The sequence below is a fragment of the Zingiber officinale genome, chromosome 10B (genome assembly GCF_018446385.1).
Source record: "Zingiber officinale cultivar Zhangliang chromosome 10B, Zo_v1.1, whole genome shotgun sequence".
Classification (NCBI taxonomy): Eukaryota; Viridiplantae; Streptophyta; class Magnoliopsida; order Zingiberales; family Zingiberaceae; genus Zingiber; species Zingiber officinale.
The window spans coordinates 15205347-15230635 of NC_056005.1; the positions used below are offsets into that span (position 1 = coordinate 15205347).

Genomic DNA, 25289 nt, shown 5'->3' on the forward strand with positions numbered 1-25289 from the left:
CTTCTTGGGGACATTATCAACCTAGATTACTAGGACACAGTTTCCTTCTATAATCAACAACACACACTATAAGTGATATCATTTCCCAACTTATCAGGCTTATTGATTTATCGAACTAAATCTCACCCATTGATAAATTAAAGAAATAAATATCAAATGTATGTGCTTGTTATTATATTAGGATTAAGAGCACACACTTCCATAATAACTGAGGTCTTTGTTCCTTTATAAAGTCAGTATAAAAGAAACGACCTCTAATGGTCCTACTCAATACACTCTAAGTGTACTAGTGTAATTATATAGTTAAGATAAACTAATTCCTAATTACACTACGACCTTCCAATAGTTTGTTCCTTTCCATTTTGGTCGTGAGCTACTGTTTATAATTTATAAGGTACTGATAACATCATCTTCTGTATGTGACACCACATACTATGTTATCTATAATATAAATTAATTGAACAAATGTAGATAATTTGACCAAATGTAATTCTTTATTCAAAATAAATGTTTACAAAAGCTTAGGCTTTCAGTATACACTCTAACAATCTCCCACTTATACTAATGACTAAGCTACCATATCTGCTGCCATACATCTAATTCTCATTCCCTCCACATGCCGATCGAAAGCTTTTGCTGGAAGGGCCTTAGTGAAAGGATCTTCCAGGTTATCTACTGATGCAATCTTGGCGATGACAACTTCTCCTCGCTTCACGATATCTCGTATCAGGTGGTACTTGCGCTCTATATGTTTACTTGCCTTATGGGCTCGTGGTTCCTTCGAGTTTGCAACTGCACCGCTATTATCACAATAAATTGTGATGATTTTGGAAAAACCAGGAATCACATCTAAGTCCATTAGAAAGTTCCTGAGCCATACTGCTTCTTTAGCTGCCTCAGAGGCTGCTACATACTCAGCTTCCATGGTTGAGTCTGAAACGTATTTCTGCTTAACACTCCTCCATGCAATGGCTCCACCTCCTAAAGTAAACACATAGTCTGATGTAGACTTACTGTTGTCCCTGTCTGATTGGAAATCTGAATCCGTGTAACCCACAGGGAGTAAATCGTCTGCTTGGTATACTAGCATATAATCTCTAGTCCTTCTCAGGTACTTTAATATATGCTTTACCGCAGTCTAATGTCCTTGTCCAGGGTTACTCTGATATCTGCTAATCATGCCCACGGTAAAACAGATATCAGGTCTCGTACACAACATTGCATACATAAGGCTTCCTACAGCCGAGGCATAAGGAACTGCTTTCATGTCCTCTATCTCTTTTGATGTCTTCGGAGACATCTCTTTAGATAGAGCTACTCCATGCCTAAAAGGTAAAAAAACCTTTCTTGGAATCTTGCATGCTAAAACGAGCAATGATTGTATCTATATATGAAGCTTGGGACAGACACAACATTCTTTTCTTGTGATCCCTTATAACTTTGATCCCAAGAATGTGTTCACAATCTCCTAAGTCCTTCATATCAAATTGTTTGGATAACCATACCCTTACGTCCGATAATACCTTGACATTGTTGCCAATTAACAAAATATCATCTACGTATAGTACAAGAAATACCACCACATTTCTGTTACATTTCTTGTATACACAAGACTCATCCGGACACTAAATAAATCCATATGACTGGATTACTTCATTAAACTGGATGTTCCAAGACCTTGAAGCTTGCTTCAGTCCATAAATGGACCGATTGAGCTTGCACACTAGATGCTCTTTGTCTTTTTCAATGAACCCTTCTGGTTGCTTCATATGGATGTTCTCTTCAAGACTTCCATTAAGGAAAGCTGTCTTGACATCCATTTGTCAAATCTCATAATCCATATGAGCGGCAATGGATAAGAGTATCCGGATAGACTTAAGCATGGCTACCGGTGAAAAGGTCTCTTCATAATCGATTCCCTCTTTCTGAGTGTACCCTTTCGCAACAAGCCTAGCTTTGAAGGTTTCTACCTTCCCGTCTGTCCCTCTTTTCCTTTTGTAGATTCACTTGCATCCAACGGCTTTTACACCATCAGGTGGTTCTACAAGCTCTCAGACCTTATTAGAGTACATAGACTCTATTTCAGAATTCATTGCCTTTTGCCAAGATGTTGCATCTATATCTTGGAGTGCTTCGTCATATGTTCGGGGATCAGGTTCATGTTTACCCGGGATCAAGTCCGAAGACTCTCCCAAAAACATGAATCTCTCAGGTTCTCTCATAACCCTCCCACTACGACGAGGCACCGTCTGTGGTTGTGTATCATGTGTGACACGTGTTGCAGTCTCTTGTGGTACTTCATTTTGTACTGTTGGTACTGAAGTAGACGTGTCCTCTCTAAGTTCTTTTAAAACAACTTTGCTACTGGGCTTGTGATCCATTATATAGTCTTCTTCTAAAAATTGGGCATTGGTGCTAACAATGACCTTCTAGTCTTTAGGACTATAAAATAAACCACCTTTCGTTCCTCTGGGATAACCCACAAACACACGGACTTCTGTACGAGATTCTAACATATCAGCACATGTGCTGGACTATCCCAAATTCGAATATGTCTTAGACTGGGTTTTCTCCCATTCCACAATTCTGTGGGAGTAGAAGATACTGATTTAGAAGGTACTAAGTTCAGAATGTGCATTGTCGTTTCCAGAGCGTATCCCCAAAATGAATTTGGTAATTCTGAATAACTCATCATCGATCTAATCATCTCCAGAAGAGTCATATTCCTTCGTTCTGCCACACCATTCTGTTGGGGTGTACCAGGTGCGGACAATTGAGATTGAATCCTGACCTCTGATAAGTAATTCCTAAACTCTCCTAAGAGGTATTCGCCACCACGATCAGACCGTAGTGTTTTGATACTTTTACCTAGTTGATTCTCCACATCAGCCTTGTACTCTTTGAACTTATCAAAGCATTCGGACTTGCGGCGCATTAGGTAAATGTATCTGTATCTTGAATAATTGTCTATAAAAGAGACAAAATATTCAAAACCACCTCTCGTCTGGATAGACATAGGATCACACAAATCAGAATGAACCAATTCTAACACTTCTTTGCCTCTATACCCCTTGGCCTTAAAAGGCCTCTTGGTCATTTTACCTTCCAAGCAAGATTCACAGGTTGGAAAATTTTCCAACTCTAATGAACCCAAGAGCCCATCGTCTATAAGCCTTTGAATCCTATTTAAGTTAATATGACCAAGCCTTAGATGCCAAAGATATGCATGGTTCATTTCCGAAGGTTCTTTTCTCTTAATTGAGTTAGAAGATGTGTTATTAATTTCCATATTTTACTTTGTGGGAGAAATTAGATTTAAAGTATATAAATTGCCAACCAATGCACCAGAACAGATAATCACTTTATTTCTCTTAATGACCACATCGTTACTAAAGGAAACTGAATATCCATCCAAAAACAACTTAGAAACTGAAATTAAATTCTTTCTAAAACTGGGTACATAAAGACAATTTCTTAAAACCAAATTTCTATTCCTATTAAAAGATAAGTAGACGTCTCCCACTGCAACAGCCGCCACCTTAGTAGCATTGCCCATGTAGACTGTAATCTCTCCTTCAGTTAGTCGTCGAGTTTCCTGGAACCCCTGCAAGGAATTGCAGACATGATCAGTGGCTCCCGTATCTACACACCAGGTGCTTGTAGATAACATTGCTAAACATGTTTCAACAACTAGAGCATGAGATATACCTTTGTTGTTCTGATTCCTACGGGGACAGTCCGCCTTCCAATGCCCTGACTGCTTGCAGATGAAGCACTTGCCCTTCGGCTTCTTCACTCCAGCTTTAGGTCCTGTACTCTGAGATTTATTCACCTTCTTTGCTGAGCTAACTTGTTTCTTCTTCTTCTTTCCTTTCGGTTTAGAAGTAGAACCATTTTCAGCATAGTGAATATGAGAATTATGACGGAACAAACCTTCTGCTGCCTGAAGTTCTGTCAGTAGTTCCACCAATGAATATACCCTTTTATTCATATTGTAATTCAGGCGGAATTGCTCAAAACTTCTAGGTAGTGTTTGGAGGATCATATTGATCTGGGTTTCCCCATCAATTTCTCCTCCAAGGATTTGTATTTCATTTAGATAAGCCAACATCTTTAGGATATGATCCCTCACGGGAGTACCCTCTTGCATGGTGGCTGTCATTATCTTTCTCATGGCTTCTTGCCTAGAGGCCTGATCCTGGTGACCAAAGAGTTCCTTGAGATTATTCATAATATCATAGGTTGTTGGTAAATCTTGATGCTGATGTTGCAATACATTTGACATTGAAGCCAAAATGTAACACCGCGCCATCTCATCTGCTTTTACCCATTTCCTATGATATTCAATCTCCTCTTGGGTAGATTCACCATTGGGTGTATCAGGGCAAGGTTCAGTCAGTACAAACTTATAGCTTTCAGCAGTAAGAACAATGTCCAGGTTCCTTTTCCAATCTATGTAGTTAGCACCAGTAAGTCTGTTCTCTTTTAGTATGATAGCCAGTGGGTTGAAAGTCATCCTAAGAATCACAAATAACTTTTGGTCAGAACTCTAAATTTAGAATAATATTGATTCCTCAAATAGTACTATTTTAAATTAACCAACACCTCAAAACACCGAGAATTTTGTATGCCACGATAGTGTGTACGTATACAAATTCAACATTTGTAAAAGGAGGGTTTAACCCATTAATTTTATTATCTTGTCAACCTAACTTTTTGACAAATAAAATTAATAGTTGGTTTCCTTTGGTCACACGAATAATAGCAGTGACTCCAATGGGGAGGATACTATTAGACGTGCCTAAGTGTATACCATTACTTGACACTAAGTCCATTAATAAGATTGTGCCCCTTCCGATGGGGAAGATCACACGCTCTTTATTAACTTCTTATAGTCATCCAAAATGGAAGTTTGTTCTAGTGATCCACAAACAAGCTCATCTGATATGGAGGAAGGCACTCAGAGCCAACGCGCAAGCTTGTCTGCATCACTTACAAACCAGTAATAGAGATCGTGGAATTTATTTAAAATCCCTCTCCCACTTAGTTATTTAAAAATGAGGAATTTTGACTATGCTAGCCTACTTAACATGTATACTAACAAGCACACACAGTCACAGCATAAAAAACAATAAATAGAAAAACTAATTTTCAACTATTATGGCTTTTATCTATTGCTGTCCTCCATGTGTCGCCAACCCTAGCTGCTGCCATCTTTGGCCACCGCCACCGGGTCTAGATGTCGCATCCATCTTGCTCCTTGTTCCGTTGCGCCTCTGGTCCTCAAAAAGTTCCACGCCTTGCAAGATTCGATCCGCGACATAAATAGAATTTTACATTTTTCAATCCTATATTCCTCGAAGGAATGTACATGTAAACTAGATCGAACATAAAATAAAATTTACATCCATCAATCCTATATTCCATAAAAGGAATGTACATGTAACTAGATCAAAAAATAAAATCCTAATAAAACTAAATACAGCTCCTGCTGTATTTTATAATACAATCATGCACACACAATAAATGCTCTTGACATGTCCAAGGGTCCAATCACACACATAAAAACTATAAGCCATAATAGTTGGATCATGCATCTACAAAGTTAGCACATCCTACTATTAACCTGCCTAAATTATGTATGACATGTGCATAATTAAACTAATACCAAATACACAGAGGCAAAACCCTAGCTCTGATACCAATTGTTGGTTGCTACTCGGAAAACCTAATGGTTCCACTGTACAAAAATTTTATACAAAGATCTGAACCTTTTCCTAGCTACCATGTGTTCTTTTAAATTAAACTTGGATCGCCTACTGAATTTAACACGTTTGATCCAAAATTTAATCTATTTGTTCTTTTAGGTTTAGAATTGGATCTCCTGCGGAACTTAACACGTTTGATCCAAATCACCTAGGTTATTAATTCCATTAAATATTAATTTCCAAAATTGGCTTACAGGACTGCATGGCGAGGCATATGGCCTTCTTGGATATGGGAACAACCACCACCGCCTAGACAAAGCCTTTTAAGGAAAGTTAATATTTAATTTCCTTAAATAACTTTAGGTCAACCAAAAAGAACAATCAAATCACAAGGAAAAGAAAAACAAAGAACACAACATCGAAAATAAATTCGAAATACTAGAATCGTATGCCTCTTGTATTTGGTATTTTTTACATGAAGATAAAACTAGTATGATGCAGAAATAAAATACTAGTATACCTTTTCTTTTGCAAGCAAAAACCTCTAGGTCTTCTACCGTATTCCTCTTCTAACCTCGGACGTTGTGTGGGCAACGATCTTCCGAGATGAGAAACCACCAAAGCACCTTCTTCTCCTCCTTGCAAGGTTCGGCCACAACAAGAGCACCTCCAAGGATGAAGAGAAAACACCACCAATGCTCCAAGGGATGCAAGCTTTCTCTCCTTCTTCTCCAAGCTAGAATCCGGCCACCACTTGATCTCCAAGAGGGAAGAAAGTTTCGGCCACAAAGGATGGAGAGAAGAGAAAGGGAAGTGGCCGGCCACACCAAGGAAGAAAAGAGGGAGAAAATAATATAGGTTGTTCACCTTGAAGGCTCCCAAAACCCCCTCTTTTATAATCCTTAGCTTTGGCAAATAAGGAAATTTAATTACAATAAAATTTCCTTAACTTTACTTGACATGAATTAATTAATAAAAATAAAATAAAATTTCCCAATTAAACATATCATGGTCGGCCACCTCATGGGAGAGCAAACAAGACAATTTTCAATCAACAATTAAAAATTCCTTATTTGTCTTCAAAAATTTTAAAAAATATAATTTCCCTTTAAAATCCCTTCATGGTTGATAAAAAGAAATTTCTATAATTTTAATTTTTCAACATGTGAATAATTTACAAAGAAGAAAAATAAAATATCTTTCCAATCTACAAATAAGGAAAGAGATTTAATCTCTCTCTTTAATCTTTTGTAGAAACTTATAAAAGAGATATTTTAATTTTTAATCTCTCCAATAAATTATATCTTCCACATAAGAAAATTTTAAAATTAAAATTCTTTTTAAATTTAATAGGGTCGGCCACCTAAGCTTGGGTTCAAGCTAGGGCCGACCACTCATGGACCAATGGTTTGGTCGGCCCTAGCTTGATCCACAAGCTAGCTTGGCTAGCCCCTACACCATGGGTATGAATGTGGGTATAGGTGGGTATAGTACTCTATAAATAAGAGGCTACAATAGGGACCGAGAGGAGGAATTGGTTTTGGTCTCCCGATAAAATTAAGCATCTCATGTTCGCCCCGAACACACAACTTAATTTTATCAATAATAATTCATTCCACTAGAGAACTATTATTAAACTACCGCACCAATCCTAAATTACATTTTTGGACTCCTTCTTATTATGAGTGTGTTAGTCTCCCTATGTTTAAGATGTCGAATGTTCACTAATTAAGTGAGTTACTAACAACTCATTTAATTAATATCTTAGTCCAAGAATAGTACTACTCAACCTTATTGTCATGTTGGACTGAGTCCACCTGCAGGGTTTAACATGACAATCCTTATGAGCTCTTCTTGGGGACATTATCAACATAGATTACTAGGACACAGTTTCCTTCTATAATCAACAACACACACTATAAGTGATATCATTTCCCAACTTATCGGGCTTATTGATTTATCGAACTAAATCTCACCCATTGATAAATTAAAGAAATAAATATCAAATATATGTGCTTGTTATTATATTATGATTAAGAGCACGCACTTCCATAATAACTGAGGTCTTTGTTCCTTTATAAAGTCAGTATAAAAGAAACGACCTCTAATGATCCTACTCAATACACTCTAATTATACTAGTGTAATTATATAGTTAAGATAAACTAATTCCTAATTACACTATGACCTTCCAATGGTTTGTTGCTTTCCATTTTGGTCATGAGCTACTGTTTATAATTTATAAGGTACTGATAACATCATCTTCTGTATGTGACGCCACATACTATGTTATCTACAATATAAATTAATTGAACAAATGTAGATAAATTGACCAAATGTGATTATTTATTCAAAATAAATGTTTACAAAAGCTTAGGCTTTCAGTATACACTCCAACACCAATGGAAAGAGGGAAAAGGAGCAAAACTGGAGGGGAAACCCTAAAGAAGAATTTAAGAAAAGAATACATAAAGCGGAAGCAGCGAAGGGACCAACCTTGACAGTGTCGAAGGGATGGCCGGCGATCGGATGGCTCTAGCTTGATCCCATGGCACCAGAACAAAAATTAGGGCACGGCTATACCTCAGACGTCGGCGACGATCCAGGGGAAATCGGAACACAGGGACCCTACGCACTCCCTCGATCAATGGCATTGTCGATCTGTCCTCTAGCCAAGGCGATGACGGCTTTGCGAAGGAAGGGAGAGCTCGGCAGTGTCGGCGTCGCGTGAGAGAGGAGAGGGAGGACTCGGCGACGGAAAAACCTAGGGCTCGAATGGAAAGAATTGAGAAGTGGGTTTTAGGTTTTTTTTTCATGAAGTTAAAAAAATTATTGTGTTTTTAGGATTCAACAACATTCAATAGACAACAGTTTAATAAAATTGTTGTATATTATCACATAAGCAACACTAAAAGACAATAGTTTTTTAAAACTGTTGTCTTTGACACACATTAGACAACAGTTTTTTGAAAAACTGTTGTTATTTAAAAAACATTATGGTGAACAACAACAGTTTTCAATAAAACTGTTGTTAAATGGAAAAAAGACAATAATTTCTTGAAAAACTGTTGTCTATTAGGTGTGGTTAAATCCAGAAATTCTTGTAGTGATGTCACGCACACAATGCAGGAACAAGGCAATAACATGTCATTAAATAGAAATGTGGCGAATCTACATATCATCTCCATCACATTACAAATACTCCCTAATCCCAGAAGAGGAGATCTACTCCATTACGAGGGAAGAACAACTCCAAAACATGAAGTAAAGCATACTTACAACCCTTGATGTGAGAAGAAGGGGAAAAAGAGATGCTTGCCGGACTTTCTGATGTCTTGGAGATGCCTCCTTGCTCTGGAGATGGACGGAACATCAAGGGACAAACAATAAATGACATGAAATCTAGAATAAACGTGCTAGTATTTTGCAATAAGGACAAACAATCATGATGTGATGAATGATGCAACTAGCAAATTTTATTAGGCAAAAAAGAAATGAGCAAATCCAACCAAATGCATCTAATGCATCCCCCTAGACTTAAACTTTTCATTGTCCCAATGAAAACTAAAAACAATGTGGAGGAGATAAAAAGTAAGAGAAGTTACCAAATGATACGTGCCAAATATCCATGTCATGAACTTCTCCATCATGTAGTTGCCCTCCTCCTAATCTTTGAATCCTCATTAGATTCATTGAAATCTCGCTCTAGGAGGGGTAAGATATTTCAACACCCTCCTACCAAGGGCTCTTATTGTGGAGAGAGCTTTCATCAAAGGAGCTACAGAGTAAAGTATAACTCTCTCCATCTTCATCTTCTTTAAAGTTCTTTCAAGTGGTCTAAGACAATTCAGTCTGAGCTTCCAACTATAGGCCTCTTGAAAACCTACACACCCAAAAGAAAGGCAAACCTCCCACAAGCATGTAATATAAGAAGGAACTAGAACCGTATTAGTATGAACTGAATATGTATCAAAAATTGAATCACATCCAACAAAATCAATTATAGGTACCTCTATAAAATCTTCCAAAAGATCACTAGAAATACTAACCTTGCATTGTTGAGAGATACCTGAAAGTTTTAAACATGTGAATGTGACTTCTGAATCTTGTATTGGCTCTAGCTCTGGCTCAGGTGGTGGTGCAAGTAAGAGTAGTGATTCTTGGGGCTTTGCTTCTATTGTACAAGTCCCTACACATTCATCCACAACATGTTCAATCCTTGCAACTATCATAATCTCGGAAGGTTGTGTGGATAAAGGAGGTGATTCTTGAGATGCTGCTTCCACAACACAGCTCCCTACACTTCCTTTTATAACATCATCATCAACATAAGAATCAAAAAATAAATCAACATCTATATCCTCAGTGGGAGAATCATCTAAAGGAGGATCACTAACTTCATTTACAGTTTTAAGTTGATCTACCACATCACATTCATCATCTGAAAATTCAATTTCATCATAATACCCTATAAACCCAGAAGGTAGATCTGAAGACTTGTTATCCACTGCATTATCATCATAATCCTCATCTGAAGAGTCTTCATCTTCATATACATCTAAAAATCTACACTCAACCATATTAGTGTCACAGAATTTGTCAAAGTCTTCGTCTTCATTGACCCTCATTTGCCTTTGTGGAAAAGGAACCTTTAGTGAAGGTCTTGGGAAAGGTACTTCCTTTTTCCCATATTCCCTTTGAACTTGCGAAGGAGGTCCAACTTGCTTTTCTAGTGTTGGTGTCATCAACCGTTGAGGAAAAGGTACTTGTGGCCTGTGGGAACTTCTTGGAGTAATGGAACTGAGTTCTTGAGGTCTTTTATTGTTCTTCTCCTCAATTCTAAACAAATCTTTCTTCATAAGTTCTTCATGATTCTTTCCATTTCTCAACTTAATATCATTATCATTTACACTAGATCCTGTTTGTGTAGGAGGGAGGTCTTCCTTGAGCCATTTTGAAACTATGCTATTAATCTTTTCCCCCAAATGTTTAAACTCCTCGTTCTGTGACTTGTGAATTTCAACATTCTTGGGTGGTTGAACTGCATTTTGTTTGACAGAGTCTCTTGTATATATGGCTTGTACTTCTTGAATTTCTGAGGGAGATTCCATCCAACCTTTGCTTGACCATTCATGGAGGTTCAATGCTACTTGATCAATCAATGTATATGCTTCGTCTACACTCCTGTCCATAAAAGAACCTCCAGCTGATGAATCTAACAAACACTTATCTGAGAAAGAAATTCCTCTATAGCATATGTGCAGGGTAAGCCATTTTTTCAGACCATGATGAGGACACTGTCTTTGTAGACTCTTGAATCTGTCCCATACTTCAAATAATGATTCTCCATATGCTTGAGAAAAATTTGTGATGTAATTCCTCATATAAATTGTTTTGCTTGGAGGGAAAAAATGATTTAGAAATTGCTTCTCCAATTGTTCCCAACTTGTGATGCTTTGAGGACGGAGAGAATACAACCAAGTTCTTGTTTTATCCTTGATACTGAAAGAAAATGTCATCAATCGAACTACATCCGCTGAGACACCTCACAGTTCACCATATCACAAAGCTCTAGAAATGTCTCAAGGTGCAGATAAGGACTTTCTGATACTTTTCCTCCAAATTTGTGACCTTGTATCATGAAAATTAACTTTGGGCCTAGTTGGAAATTTTCTGCTTCAATATAAGGCTGCACAATGGGAGATAAAAATCTTGCAAAAAATGGGTGCAGAGAATTCTCTTAAGGACCTGCTTGACATGTTAGTGCTCATGGATATCTAAAAAAATTTATGAAAAAAAATAAAAATGAAGAATTAAAGACAAGAAATAAAATGCTATATGAAAAACAGGAAAGACAATGCAGAATTTAAATTGCAAGAAAGAATGTGCATAAAGAAAACAAGGAAGAAAAAACAAAAGGAAAAAAGAAAAACATCTAAAGTAACTCATATGCTAATCAACTAATGTTAATCGAAAATAGCCCCCGGCAACAGCGCCAAAAACTAGTTACGATTACGCAAGTGTACGGATTCGTCGTCAGTAATATATAAGATTATCGTATCCACAAGGACTGTTGATTAAGCACTAGTTAACTTCGCACGGTGAATTATCTAGACAAACGTAAAAGTAAAGGAAAGAGAAGAGGGAAGAGAGAGAATAGATCTTAGAGGGAATGAGCTTCGAGAGATGAATTCTAGGATTTCGGTTTCATTATAATGCTAGGAGATATTACATAGATTGCTTAGTTTCTACCCTCTATGTCTATGCTCTTGCAGGAAGTTGAATTGGTCAATACCCCTAAGTATCGAATAGAGATGATTCCTGTGAAATCTTGTAACGGTTAACTCTTATCACGAGGGCACCTCGGTAGATCACAGGGGTACATGTCTAGTAAATAACAATAAGGATAAAGGTAGAGATTTGGTATGATTTCCTACTTCCTTATGGAGGAATTGCCTCTCCTTTCAAAAGAATGTCCTAGACGTCCGTGAACGGGCTACCCTTGTCACTAGGGCCCCTCAGATGTACGATCTAGAGCACTCTCTCTACGAGAGCAGCAAATCCTAAGGGATTGTTTCTCCTTTTAAGGGAGCGTCCTAGACGTCCGGAAAGGGTTACCCCTGTCACTAGGGTACCTTGGTCAATACGCTCTAGGGCATCCCCTTTGTGTGATTAATAATCCTCCACATCAATCAACAAAGCATGCAAAGAAATATAAATACGTCACGCACACAATGCATGAACACGGCAATAACATGTCATTAAATAAAAATGTGGCGAATCTACATATCATCTCCATCACATTACAAATACTCCCTAATCCCAGAAGAGGAGATATACTCCATTGCGAGGGAAGAACAACTCTAAAACATGAAGTAAAGCATACTTACAACCCTTGATGTGAGAAGAAGGGGACGAAGAGATGCTTGCCGGGGTTTCCGATGTCTTGGAGATGCCTCCTTGCTCTGGAGATGGACGGAACGTCAAGGGGAGGCGGTGGATGAAGCTCTAGGGTTTCCCCCGAAGGGGAGAGCCCTTTCCCGATGAGAGGGCCAAAGCCCCGAACCAAAGCTCTCCCAATGAATAGGGTTCTTGACCCTTTTATAGGGTAAGGTATGGGCGCCGCACGACCCGTGTCACAGTCGTGTGAGATCTGCACGGCCATGCCTATCTTCTGCACTGGTTAAGTGGCACGGCCGTGCGAATTGGCATAACCATGTCTATCTTCTGCACTGGTCAAGTGGCACAGTCGTGCAAGTTGACACGACCATGCCTATCTTCTGCACTGGTCAAGTGGCACGGCCGTGCAAGTTGACACAGTCATGCCTTTCCTCCCTTCTGGTTAAGTGGCACAGCCATGCGAATCCACACGGTCGTGTCTTCCTTCTGTTGGATCGAGAAGCGCTAGAGGAGGGGGGGTGAATAGCGCTCATGGCTATTTCCGTTTTATCGATTATCGGAATTGTAAATTAAGAGCAAGCACAGCGGAAATGAAATAAATGCAAAGAAGGAACACAACGATTTACTTCGTTCAGAGCCTAGATCGACTCCTACTCGAAGGCGCGCGATCCTTGATCGCTTTCGGTGGGCAACAACTATAAGCACGATTATTACAAACTAAATATTACAATAAGTGCAATAAATAAATCTATACCAACGACGGAAAATGAAATCTCGGAGCTCTGGGTCGTCGGGCACGAGTAGCAGCACTTCGAAGCGTCTTTTGGAGCAGCACGTGAATGAGAGAAGGCTTAGAATTGTTGATCTGAGGTGCTGCTCGAAACCTGCTTTTAAAGCATGCTGGAGGCGCCTCCAAGCTCGTCCGAGGCGCCTCCAATCCGCCCGAGTCGCATGCGTGGATCAGTGACGAACTGGTCGAAACCTATCTGCTAGAGGGCGCCTTCATAGGTCTTCAAGGCGCCTTCCAAGGTGCCTCCATAACCCTCCGAGGCGCCTTCAGCCCTGTTTCGCGGCCAGCTCAGCTTTTGCACCCGAGGCACCTCCAAGCTCCATGGAGACGCCTCGGACACTGTTCATCCGAGGGAAGACTTCATTATTTTGTACCTGCAAGACATGTTAGTCCCAAACAATATCCTGCAACACAAAGTTAGTACATAAAGCAATAAACAAAGTAATAAAATATTATTGATAGTCATCAGACTATCCGGGTCTGACTTCGGATTTCCAACCGAAAATCCTAGGTCGATCCGATGCCTACTGTTTCCTTAGCGGGGAACGCGTCCTTACCTACTCCCCTTAGGAGAGATTACCTGATGCTAGTGCGATCCTCCAGATCGACTGGACTTTTGGTCGGCGCTTGATGCTCCCAGACTTTCTGCTGGACTTCCGCTTCCCGGCTGGTCTAGTCTTTCACCTGGTTCGCGACACCAAGACTTTCCACCTAGGGTTACCACCCCCTAGGAGTTTTGCCTGAAGCACTCAACCCACCAAGACTTTCCGCATAGGGTTACCACCCCCTATGACCTAGGGTTACCACCCCCTAGGGTTTTCCTCCACCTAAGGTTATCGCCCCCTAGGACCTAAGGTTACCACCCCTTAGGATTTTCACCTGCCTAACCGCAATTTGGACTTTCCTGAAACACTCAATCAAGCATGTTAGATCACAAACCAACTTAACCTTGAATACTTTGCCATTATCAAAACTAAGGTTCGATAATCGAATGCTTCCCGCACCAACACCTTCTGCTCTAGATACGCCGCATGGTCGTGCGAATTGTCACGGCCGTGCATCAAGGGCGTGTGAACCTATAGACCATTTTATCACATCTTAACATGGTATTCTTAAGTTGAGGTCTTCATCAAAGTTTTAGGTTTGAAGCTATCTACAATTCGGTATAAAGAATAGCCCAAAACTCCAACGGACCACAAATTTATGCCTGTTTTACTCTTCGTGTGCAGTGCAGGATTTGACACGGCCGTGTGCCAAGGCCGTGTCTCATAGAAATGAACTTTAGACCTTCAAGACTTGGTTTTCTCTGGTTGAAGTCTTCATAAGAGTTGTAGATCTTGACGTTATCTACATTTTGATATCTGGAACAACTCATAACTCCAACTGAGCAGAAAGTTATGGTAATTTTACTTTTGATATGCAATGTTGAAAATTCTACACAGCCTTCACACGGCCGTGTGACATTAACACGGCCTTCCCACAGCCATGCATGGTCTCCACACGGCCAGACCTTGGAAGAAACTTAGTTTTTGCATGCCCATGACACTCTAGAAGCTCTAGACTTCATTTAAGCTCCGTTTTCATTCCAAATCACGTCTTGTCAACAAGAAAACACACAAAGAGCATATCTCCGAATAAAAGAGTATTTATGTTGAATATATGCTAAGAGAGGTGAACATACATAGAATATACATGAATAAAGTAAGTGAATATGTGTCAAAACATGTATAATTGATCATAAGATATAAGTACATCAGTAAGTTCCATCGGTCATGATGAAGCTGACCTTTTCTTGATCTTCCTGGGAGAACGGCACTTTGTGGTAACCTTGGTATGTGTCGAGCATGCAGATCAGCTCGCAACCCACCGTAGAGTCCACCATTTAGTCTATCTAGGACAGGGGATAGAAATCATTTGGGTAGGCCTTCTTTAGATTGCGAAAGTCAATGCAGACTCTCCACTTGTTGCCTGACTTGGAAACCAACACGATGTTGACCAACCAGCTTAGAAATTGTACCTCGCCGATGTGGCCAACTTCCAGTAATTTTTCTATCTCCTCTTGGATAATTTGATTCTGCTTTGAGCTGAAGTCCCTCTTCCTCTATTTCACCGGTCGAGCATCCGATCGGATGTGAAGCTTGTGCTAAGCTATGCTTGGCGAGATGCCCAGGAGCTCGTGTGCCGACCAGGAGAACACATCATGGTTTCACCTAAGGCAGACGACCAACTCTGCCTTCTTCTCATCTATCAGGTCGGCAGTGACAAATGTAGTGGCTTTTGACTTTGCTGGGATGGACCTGAACCTCCTCATTTTTCCTCATAGACCAGCACGGGTGGTTCTTTTATGATGGTGTTCACTTTTAATCATGGGATCTTCTGTGCGGCCCTTGCTTCCGATTTGGCCATCTTGACGTAGCATCGCCTAGTGGCTAACTGATCGCCTTTAACTTCGCTAACCTCATTGTCTACCGAAAACTTGATCTTCTGGTAGAAGGTGGACACCACAACTCAGAACTCATTAAGGGCAGATCGGCCTGATATGATATTGTAGGTGGATGGTGCATCCACTACAATAAAATTTGTTATCCTGGTCCTCTTGAGAGGTTCTTCTCCAAGTGATATGGCCAACCGAGTCTAGTCAATCGGCAATACTTCATTGCCTGTGAACCCATAGAGCGGGGTTGTCATGTGTTGTAGTTTGCTCTGGTCAATTTGCAAATGATTGAACGCCTTCTTAAAGATTATATGCATCGAGCTACCTGTATCAATAAAAGTTCGGTGAATACTATAGTTAGCTATTACCGCTCAGATGATCAAGGTGTCATCATGAAGGATCTCCACTCCCTCTAAATCTCGTGGGCTAAAGCTGATCTCAGGTCCCTCTGCCTTCTCCTTGCTGCATCCAACAACATGTATCTCTAGTCACCAAGTGTGCGACTTCCTTGCTCAATTGGAATCACTATCAGTCGGCCCCGGCGATCATTCCGATTTCACCCCTAGCGGCTTGGCTTTGGTTCTCTTCTTCCTGAGCTGAGGATTTTGTCCACTCAACAGAAGCTAGGATGGGACTCATGTCATTTCTTCTTTGAGGTTGACGATGGCACTGTTTGTCTACCAGTTGATAACCATGAATTTACTGTATTATTTTGATTCATATATGCATGGTTTGATATTGATTTCATAAGTTTAAATCATGGTTACATCACATTTTATGCATTGTATAGATTTTGGACCTAATTGTAAATTATTATATTTTTGTGTTATTTGATGCTAATATTTGATTCTTATTTTGTAGGCATCAAAGGATCTTGGATTTGGATCTATTAGAACTGAAATTGTGCTCGAATCGGAGTTCAAACGAGAAGATCAAGCTGTGAAGCATTATGGGTCGTTCATCAAAGATTAGACAGATCTGAACCATCCAGTGAAGATCTAGTCGATCCGACCTAAGGGAGAGTAGATCCAGACCCTTGATGAAGATCAGTATCTTCGGATCGGATTTTGGGTTGCTTTTCACCGTTGATCAAGCTCCAAATCGCTCACAGTCGTCCGTTCAGATCTGGATAGATTCAAAAGAGAAGCTACAGTAGCATTTGGCTTCGTCGATTCTCCTCACGCTGTGTTCGCGTCCTGCGAGCATCTCCGGCGAGATTCCGACCCCATCTCCACTTCTAGATCAATTTTCCAGCCAACTTCATCGGCGACGATGCTCTCAGATGCTTGCAACCAGCTTCTGGCGATCTGACCTCACTCCAAGGCATTCCTATGGAGAGAATTGTGCTCCACAAACCTCTGTTCAGCCGCGCCAGATTTGGAGGCGTTCCTTCAATTAGTGGCTATGTTTCCCTTTCCAGAGCTTTGGCGGCGTTCCTCCACTGCTACTGGACCATTCCCGATGACATTCCATCCATCATCTTCTCCACATCAGATCTAAGGTTGCAGCTCATAGATTGTCAGATTTCTTGAGGTTGGCAGCTTCGATCTTCATTAGTTCCGTTCGGAGAGGTCTCCGATGGTGCTGGTGAATGCTGAGCTGAGTTCAGTTGCTGAGGTTGATTACTGAGATGAGGTTTCATTGATGCTTCCTTGTGTGACGGCAAGGAGAAGTTGCTGTGAGAAGTGGTTTGGTGTAGAGATGGTTTAGGGTTTACTTTTTGCATTCTTTTCATTGTTGTTAGACTTAGATTTTAGTTATGTTATTTGGATTCAGTAATGATAGTTTTCTTTTAGCTTAATGTTTTCATTCAAGTGTTTTGAGTAATTTAGTTTCAATCAATTTTGAAGTTGTTGTTAATTTTGCTTTAGCTTAAATTTCAATACTGTTGAGTAGTTTCATTACTGTAGTTAAGGTTTAAATGTTGCTTTAGATCGTATTCATTATTGTCTTGTTGTTCACTCTTAGTTTAAGTGTGTGTTCATGGTTTAATCACACGTAGGGTGACAATGCGTTGTGATTTGATTATTGGCACATAGTTAGGGTTTCATTTATGCATTAGATTAATTTCTTATTTGTTGTGCCTTTCATTTGTTAGATGTAAATTCAAAGTTTAAACCCCCATTTATATGTAAAAACCCCAAAAATAGGAATAAAATACAATCCTAGATTACATCCTACCGTTGGTTCCTCGAGATTCGATCTTGGGCTCGTTATTACAACATCATTGTGTACTTAAGGGGTTCAGTGAAAATTCATTATTAATTTGATAAGCCCATTCGTGATATTTAATATTAAATCCTAGGCTATATCAAATTTTGGCGTTGTTGCCGGGGACAAGATATGCAATGTTTGGTAATTTTAGGATTGTTCTTTTTTTTGAAAAACTTTAAAAATTTTGTTGTTTGATTGCTTTCATGATTATATATCCATGTGTTTGATTTTATTTGTTCTTGAGTCTTTTGATTTTATTTGCTAGTTGTTGTGTAAGAACAGGAAATTCTATTTGACCATGGATCCATGTTATCCGTATTTTGGAGATGGGATGGAGAGTTATTACTACCAGCCTCAGACTCAATTCTATCAGCTTAAATCTCAGTACTACCTACCTATGGAGCAGTGAAATAGGTATGAGGAAGTTCAAAAACAATTTGCAGAGTCAATTTGGAAATTCAATGAAATTATGCAACAAATGAGTGAGCATCAAGAGCAGCAATTTACAAGGATACAGAATATTCAGAGTCAGTTAGATCAGATTGTGTCATCCATTAATCAGTTACAAGCACAAAACTGCAGTGGAGAGATGGAAAGTAGTGATTCTGTCAGGCCTGACCCTACTCCCATTTCTTCACAAGAATTTTTTAGTTTAATTTGTGATGATGATGTAGTTGTTAAAATTTCTGATTCTACTAATAGAGTTGCTTTAGATGTTGTTGAAGATGCAGGTATTGTTGCAGAAGATGATTTAAGTGTAGGGGAATGCTTACTGGAAGCATTACCTCAAGAATCACCAAGAATTGAGGATGTAAGTGTAGGGGCTTATGCTATGGAGCCAAGAACCCAAGAATCACTACATGAAGTTGTAAATTCACCAGAATCAGAGTCTGAGCATTTACTTGATGAGAAAGAGATAACAATCACCACTCTAGGTACATTCAATACGACAAGGTGAGTATTTTGTTGTGATTTTTCAGAAAATTTAATGGAGGTACCAATTATTGATTTTATTAGATGTGATTCATTGCTTGATACATTTTCTACCCAAACTAATTCTCTCCTATTTTCTTTTTATCCTACATGCGTGTGGGAGGTGCTTTCTTTAATTGATGTTGTAGGAGAAATTAAGCTTCCGGAGTGGGTACTTACACTGAACCGCCTTCAACCTCCAGAAAGAATGGTGAAAGGAAAAATGATTAATAAGAAGAATTCGAGTGGAACCATGATTACTCCACTTCCGGGGTGGATTCTACTTCTAAACCTTCTTCAACCACCGGGAATTAAAGGGGAGTTCGTTCCAATTTCGCTTCTTTTTGCACTTTAATTCATGCTTTGTGTCTAATAAATTCTTTATGCATTTCTTTAGATTTATACTTTGCATTTGCACTTTTTTTATACATTTTGCAATTTAATTTCCATACTTTGCATTTAGTTGGTATACATAGCATGTCATTTGAATAAAATTCTCCATGAGAAATTTCTAAGTAATACTTTTAAGATGGTAAAAGTCTCTTAAATTTGATCATCAATTTTAGGTCATTTGACATGATTGGATGTTTTTCTTGCATGATATTGTTGGGTTTTTCGGGCCGCGAAAACCGCTTTTCGCGTCGCGGAAACCCCGAATCACCCAAAGCCGTAGATCCGTGCAAGGAAAAATTTCGAAAACACAAATACGAGTTTTATACTACGATCTACAGTAGATCTACAAAGGAAAAACCATTTTACCTTCGATGCGTGCCCTTGCAAAATCCCGCTCGTCCAAGGTACTTGTCGGATCTCCAAAGTATCAAGGTAGATACTTCTCTAGTGATATCCACACGAACAAGGAGTGTCTCTCACACTCAAAGGATGGAGAAGAGAGCCCCAAGTGTGCTAGCACTTTCTAGAGCTCTCGGATAGGATTTAAATGGAGGGAAAAAGAAAGAAGAAAGGAAACTCTTACACTCAAGAAGTAGTCTCCTCTTTTGTGACCTTCACCCTTTCTTTCTTCTCTTGGAATACAACTCAACCACCTTCTCTCCCTTCATGGAACCCACGACCAAAAGAGAGGAGAAAGCAAGAGAGAGCTAAGGAGGAAGAAGATGGAATGAATGAGAATGAATTGCATTCACTCTCCTTCATGTGTGTGTAACCCCCTTCCCATTTAATGTGGCCATTAAAGAGGGGATTTGTAACCTCCATGAGGTGTCATACACATGTGCAACCATGATGATGTGGAGCATCATCAATGGTCCACCTTATGCCAACTCACAAATGAGGTGGCAAATGGTCAATTCAAAATTGACCTTTGATCTTCCTTCTCAAATCAAGTCAAACTTGACCAAATCTCTCTCATGGTTGATCTAATCTAACCATTTGATTCAAGCCAACTTAATATAATGAATCTAATTCATTTAATTAAATTGATTCAATGAGTCATAATCCAAATTAGACTCATTGAACACATGAATCAACTTGAGTCTAACTCAATTAGCCCAATTTGGATTACTCTTAATCCAATTTGGTTCATCACATGAACCTAATCCAATTGGTTCATCATATGAACCTAATCTCCATCCACTTGTTCTTTGTGTGTGACCCAATAGGTTCTTGTAACGTTGGCAATGTTTCTAAACTCCTTTAGAAACATAAGCAATGAGCAGCATCTAGCAATACATCATTGCTACCCAAGTTACAAGAATGTTGAGATCCAACATCACCTTGTGACTACTAATTGTGACTCCTCACAATATGTGACAAGTGTCCTTCTATCCTAGACATCTAGATTGATCAATGTGAGGCATAGACCGTGTCATCCTCTAATCAATCTAAATCTTGAACTCCAAGTAGACTCACTCGATCAAATGAGCTCAACATCTAATGTTGACTCATTTGGGCATGGCCATGCACTTCGTGGTCTCACTCTATCAAGAATAGCGATGTCGCTCCCGTCATATGGGAGGGATAGATCCCATCTACATCACTCACATCCCTCTGCATAATTCGTTACATACCCAGTAATCGCCTTTATAGTCCACCCAGTTACGGGTGACGTTTGACGAAACTAAAGTACATAACTCCTTATGTAGGGATCCATGGTGACTTCAGGTCTAAGGACTAATAGTCATACTAATAGCCACATGAGAAAGTATATGACACTCATATAACGATCCATGATACTTTCTCATGGCGGGTCATTCAGTATACATTCTCCAATGTATACCCATGTGTCAGCATGATATCTCTATATCCATGACTTGTGAGATCAAGTCATCGAGCTGACCTACTGTTAGAGTGTATACTAAAAGCCTAGCTTTTGGTATAAACATTTATCTAGAAATAAGAATCACATTGGTCAAATGTCTACATTTATGATAAATGTAGTTGCTCAATTAATTTATATTGTAGATAACATGGTGTGTGGTGTCACACACAGAAGATCATGTTATCGGTTCCTTATAAATTATAAACAGTAGCTCACGACTAAGATGGAAAGGAACAAACCATTGGAAGGTCGTAGTGTAATTAGGTGTTAGTTTATCTTAACTATATAATTACACTAGTACACTTAGAGTGTATTGAGTAGGACCATTTGAGGTCGTTCTTTTTATACTGACTTTATAAAGGAACAAAGACCTCAGTTATTATGGAAGTGTGTGCTCTTAATCCTAATATAATAACAAGCACATATATTTGATATTTATTTCTTTAATTTATCAATGGGTGAGATTTAATTCGATGAATTAATAAGCCCGATAAGTTGGGAAATGATATCACTTATAGTGTGTGTTGTTGATTATAGAAGGAAACTGTGTCCTAGTGATACTAGGTTGATAATGTCCTCAAGAGGAGCTCATAAGGATTGTCATGTTAAACCCTGCAGGTGGACATAGTCCGACATGATAATAAGGTTGAGTGGTACTACTCTTGGACTAAGAAATTAATTAAATGAGTTGTCAGTAACTCACTTAATTAGTGGACATTCGATATCTTAAACACAGGGAGACTAACACACTCATAATAAGAAGGAGCCCAAAAATGTAATTTGGGATTGGTGCGGTAGTTCAATGATAGTTCTCTAGTGGAATGAATTATCATTGATAAAATTAAGTTGTGTGTTCGGGGCGAACATGGGATGCTTAATTTTATCGGGAGATCAAAATCATTTCCTCCTCTCGGTCCCTATCGTAGCCTCTTATTTATAGAGTACTATACCCACATATACCCACCTTCTATACCCACCTAAAGGGGGCCGGCCAAGCTAGCTTGGGAACCAAGCTAGGGCCGGCCTAAGCTTGGGTTTAAGGTGGCCGGCCCTAGCTTGAACCCAAGCTAGTAGGGCCGGCCATAATTAATTAAAAATAAAATTTAATTTTAATGTTTATTATTATGTGGAAGATTTAATTTAAAAGAGAATTAAAATTAAAATATCTCTCTTGTAAAAGATTTACAAAAGATTAAAGAAAGAGATTAGATCTCTTTCCTTATTTGTAGATTGGAGAGATGTTTTATTTTCTCTTTAAAATTATTCACATGTTAATAAAATTAAAATTATAGATATTTCCTTTTATTAACCATGAAGAGATTTTAAAGAGAATTTTATTTTTAAAATTTCTGGAAACAAATAAGGAAAGTTTTAATTGTTGATTGAAACTTGTCCAATTTGCTTCCTATTGATTTGGCCGGCCATCATTGTTTAATTGGGGAAATATTATTTTATTTTCTCAATTAAATCATGTCAAGGAAATTAAGGAAAATTTATTGTAATTAAATTTCCTAATTTACCTAAGCCAAGGAATATAAAAGAAGGGGTGAGGGTGCCTTCACAAGACACAACATCTATTATTCCTCTCCCTCTTTTGTTCCTTGGTGTGGCCGGCCATCATCTCCTTCTCTTCCTCTTGTGGTGGCCGAACCTCTCCCTCTCCCTTGGAGTTCTTGTGGTGGCCGGATACTACTCGGAGAAGAAGAAGAAGAAGGAGAGAAAGCTAGCATCTCTTGGAGCTTGGTTAGTATTTTGGTTTTTCTCCTTGGTAAAGCTTTTCTTTTGTGGCCGAACCTTGCTTGGAGGAGAAGAAGGTGGTTGGTGGTTTCTCATCTTGGAAGATCGTTGCCCACACAACGTCCGAGGTTAGAAGAGGAATACGGTAGAAGATCAAGAGGTTTTTTCTATAAGGTATAACTAGTAATTTCTATTTCCGCATCATGCTAGTTATTTATGGAAATAATACCAAATACAAGAGGCTTATGTTCTAGAATTTCGAATATGTTTTTTCGAAGTTGTGTTCTTTTGTTTTTTCTTTTCCTTGTGATTTGATTGTTCTCTTTGGTTAACCTAAAGTTATTTTAGGAAATTAAATATTAGCTTTCTATTAAAGGTTTTGTCTAGTCGGTGGTGGTTGCTCCCATATCCAAGAAGGCCATGTGCCTCGCCACGTCGATCTTGGGAACCTTTTATGGAAATTAATATTTAATGAAATTAATAACTAAGGAGACTTGGGTCGAACGTGTTAAGTTCCGCAGGAGATCCAAGTCAAAACCTAAAAGAACAAATAGATTAAGTTTTGGATCAAACGTGTTAAGTTCGCAGCGATCCAAAATTTAATTTAAAAGAACACATGGTAGCTAGGAAAAGGTTCAGACCTTTGTACAAAATTTTTGCATGGAACCTATAGGTTTTCCGAGTAGCAACCAACAGTATCAGAGCTAGGGTTTTACCTCTCTGTATTTGGTATTAGTTTAATTATGCACATGTCATACATAATTTAGGCGGGATAATAGTAGGATGTGCTAACTTTGTGGATCAGGATCCAACTATTATGGCTTATAGTTTTATGTGTGTGATTGGACCCTTGGACATGTCAAGGGAATTTATATGTGTGTGCATGATTGTATTATAAAATACAGCTGTATTTAGTTTTATTAGGATTTTATTTTGATCTAGATACATGTACATTCCTTTTATGGAATATAGGATCAAAATTGTAAAATTCTATTTATGTCGCGGATCGAATCTTGCAAAGCGTGGAACCTTCTAAGGACCAGAGGCGCAGCGGAACAAGGAGCAAGATGGATGCGACAGCTAGACCCGGTGGCGGTGGCCAAATATGGCAGCAGCTTGGGATGACAACACACGGAGGACAACTAGAGATAAAAGCCATAATAGTTGAAAATTAGATTTTCTATTTATTGCTTTTATATTGTGCTGTGTGTGCATATTAGTTTACAAGTTTAGTAGGCTAGCATAGTTAAAATTCCTCATTAATAAATAACTAAGTGGGAGAGGGATTTTTAAGTAAATCCCATGGTCTCCATTACTGGTTTGTAAGTGATGCAAACAAGCTTGCGCGTTGGCTCTGAGTGCCTTCCTCCATAACGGATGAGCTTGTTTGCGGATCACTAGAACAGACTTCCATTTTTGGATGACTATAGGAAATTAATTAAGAGCGTGTGATCTTCCCCAACGGAAGGGGCATAATCTTATTAATGGACTTAGTGTCAAGTAATGGTATACACTTAGACACATCTAATAGTATCCTCCCCATCGGAGTCACTGCTATTATTTGTGTGACCAAATGAAACCAACTATTAATTTGTCATAAAACTAGGTTGACAAGATAATAAAATTAAAGGGTTAAAACCCCTCTTACAAATGATTGATTTTGTATACGTCCACACTAACGTGGCATACAAAATTAACGGTGTTTGAGATAATTTTATTTGTCATAAAGTTACGTTGACAAGATAGTTAATGGGTAAAACCCTCCTCTTACAAATGTTGATTTTGTATACGTCCACAGTAACGTGGCATGCAAAATTCACGGTGTTTTGAGGTGTTGTTAAATTTAAATAGTATTGTTAGAGGAATCAATATTATTTTAAATTTAGAGTCTTGACCAAATATTTGATTAAAGATAGACCAACTATTAATTTTATTCGTCATAAAGTAAGGTTGACGAGATAATAAAATTAAATGATAAAATTTCCTCTTTGAATTTGTATACGTCCACACTAACGTGGCATACAAAATTCATGGGGATTTTTAAGGAGTTGGTCTTAACCAAATATTTTTGTGATTCTTAGGAAGATGGTCAATCCCTAGCTGATATACTTTAGGATAGACTTAGTGGTCCCAATTATAATTGATTGGAAATAGAATTTGGACATTAAGGTAGACTGTCCTCTTAGAACTAAGAACAATATAGGTGTATTTTATTCATTAGTTGATACATGTTTAGTGGAGTTATCTACCGGTACCTG

General features: G+C 38.7%; 1 non-coding gene across 1 annotated transcript; it reads left to right on the forward strand.

Annotated features, from left to right (window-relative positions):
* Positions 1-10986: 10986 nt before the first annotated feature.
* Positions 10987-11092, forward strand: LOC122030620. Its single transcript, XR_006125496.1, has one exon. It is a non-coding gene; the product is annotated as a small nucleolar RNA R71 (small nucleolar RNA).
* The last annotated feature ends 14197 nt before the right edge of the window (positions 11093-25289 follow it).